The sequence below is a fragment of the Penaeus monodon genome, chromosome 14 (genome assembly GCF_015228065.2).
Source record: "Penaeus monodon isolate SGIC_2016 chromosome 14, NSTDA_Pmon_1, whole genome shotgun sequence".
Taxonomy (NCBI): domain Eukaryota; kingdom Metazoa; phylum Arthropoda; class Malacostraca; order Decapoda; family Penaeidae; genus Penaeus; species Penaeus monodon.
The window spans coordinates 27561692-27564191 of record NC_051399.1 but is presented as its reverse complement, the minus strand read 5'-3'; the positions used below and the strand labels follow the sequence as shown (position 1 = coordinate 27564191).

General features: G+C 46.9%; 1 pseudogene; it reads left to right on the top strand.

Annotated features, from left to right (window-relative positions):
- Positions 1–2293, top strand: part of LOC119580670 — an 8848-nt pseudogene extending 6555 nt beyond the window's left edge.
- Positions 2294–2500: the final 207 nt, after the last annotated feature.

The following is a 2500-nucleotide window of genomic DNA, read 5'->3' as shown; positions in this document are numbered from 1 at the left end:
ATGTATGTAAGTATGTATCTGTGTATGTAAGGATATATATGATGACGATGAGCATAGCGGTAGAATATTAACTGTATATTCTATACATGAAGAGCAACAGTATGCGCATAAAGTGTTACAGATATTATCAAGGATGAGTATATACTTTCTCGTCTATTAGTGTAATGATGACTAGATTCTTATCCTTGTTTTAATGATATGATTATCCAACTAGGGTTATAATATCTGTCATTTGCACTGGTATTTTTATATAACGTGGTAATACATTCTACACTAGCAACGGCAGTGAGATCAAATTACATCGTGAAGTGTCTTTACATAATGAATAGAATCTTATCGTTACTACTATCTTTATTATATTTCGTTATTGTCAATTCTGTGTTTTTTCAAGTTCTATCTACTTGGATCTCCTTTTGAAAAACATTGGTCGAAATATTCAACCAACAAAGCTAAGGAATATTTACCCCCTTTCAGTGGACATTCAGTCATCATGTGATCCCATAAACACTCGGGGGCCAAAGGGGAACAAGAGAAGAGGAACCAGGAAGTATGCGAGAACAAGGAACATGAAGATCACGAGAACAAGGATGACAAATGTGACAGAACAAAATGTCAAACGTCTGTGGCAACGGAGAAAAAACCGGATCGAGAGCAAGGACAGGGTGAGATCCATCGTCCAGAAACGGAGAAGGAAGAGAGTAAGGAAAAGACTCAGGAAAATGATGTCCTCAAAGTCCTGGACTGTGACGTCCGAGGAGCAGTGGTCACGGACAAGGGCGAGGGCGCCGTCTTGACCTCGTGGGCGGCGGAGGACCTGGGCAAAAAGGGAGACAATTACTTGAGTTCCGTGAAGCGCGTGAAGGCCCAGGTGACGATCGAAGAGCGCGAGGAACAGCTGACGTATGTTGCCAAAGTCAAGATGCTCTTTTCCGACACCTTTAAGGAGTTTTCCAACATGTCCTTCCTCAAAGAACACGAGTTCTACACGAAACTCTTGCCGGAACTGAACGGCGTGTTGGCGGAAGCAGGACTGAATCCCCTGCGAATTCCCAAAATTCTACCACTACAGCAAATCCGAAGAGCGAGAGATAATCATGCTAGAGGACCTCACGGCTCGAGGTTTCCGGATGGCCGACCGCAAGAAGGGGCTGGACGTAGCCCACGCAGTGCTCGTCCTGCAGGAGCTGGCGAGAATCCACGCCTCTTCAGTCCTCCTGCAGCAGAAACACCCAGATGAAGAACTTAGAGTCAGACACAAGTTCCTGGCGCTCGACTGGACAAAGAATAGCAAGATACCGAGAGAAGACATCAGCGCTGCCATGTCGGGAGACCTTCTGACGGCGGCAGGGATTGCGGAGAACTCTAAAGGGTACAAAGACGTGGGAAGATGGCTGAGGGAGCTAGAGCCTCGAGGAGTCGACGTCTTTGATGAACAGCTGGAGACGCGGCCGCCCTTCGCCATGCTCGGACACGGAGACTGCTGGACCAAAAAATTTTTGTTTTGGTTTGTTGATGCCTTTTTCGTCGGAAGTATAGTAACCTTTTAAATGGAAGTTTTTTTTTTTTTTAAATTTAATAACTTTGTCGACATCACCGTTTTTACCACCTTCAGACATACAGTATATGACATTAGTCTGTTAATGTCTTTAAATTTCAGTTTCTGTTAAAAATATGCCACTAGATGATTTTATAAGCGCCCTCGGCATCGATGATTTGTTTCTCGGCTTCTTGCTCATTCCGAAAACTGCTTACATATACACAAGTTTTGTGTATCTGAAGACTTTCGCGCGTGCCCTTTGTGTCTATGTGCCTTTTAATCCCCATACAATGGCTCAAGCTTCCGTGCTTTTCACCGGACGCAGGTATGACGACGACGGCCATCCGATCGAGTCATGCTGCTGGACTTTCAGCTGTGCCGCCAGGGCTCCCCCCCCCTCGACCTCCAGACCTTGATGTACTCGAGCGTCAACGGCGCCCCTTTAGACGGACCTCCCTCCCCACACTTCCTGCAGGCGTAAACGGCCTCCTTTGACGCCACCGTAGCCGCAGGAGGGACCTCTCCGCTTCTTCACCGTGGAGGAACTGACGGAGGAGTACAACGCAAGGACTAGTACGGCGTCCTCATGGCATCCCATGTACATCCCCCTCATGGTGATCGACTCGAGGACGCGCCGGACTTCACCAAGGTCGACGACGACAAGGAGTTCTTCGCAGATCGCGCGGAGGAGGTCGTGCGGACGATGGACGACAACCCGCTCTTGGGGAGACGATGTGCAGCGTCTTCGATGAGTGATCGCCATGGGGGCTCATCTCCTGATCCGCTGTTGCGACTCTAACGGCTCTGCGGATGGAGATTTTTGCTGTGGATGAAGAAAGCCTACTGTTGCAACGGAATATTGTTAACTCTGGACATTTCATTTTTCAATGTGGTGTATTTTGTATGATATTAAAATAGACAGGTGAAAACTGGGAAATTATATTTAAATGGAAACTATTTTTT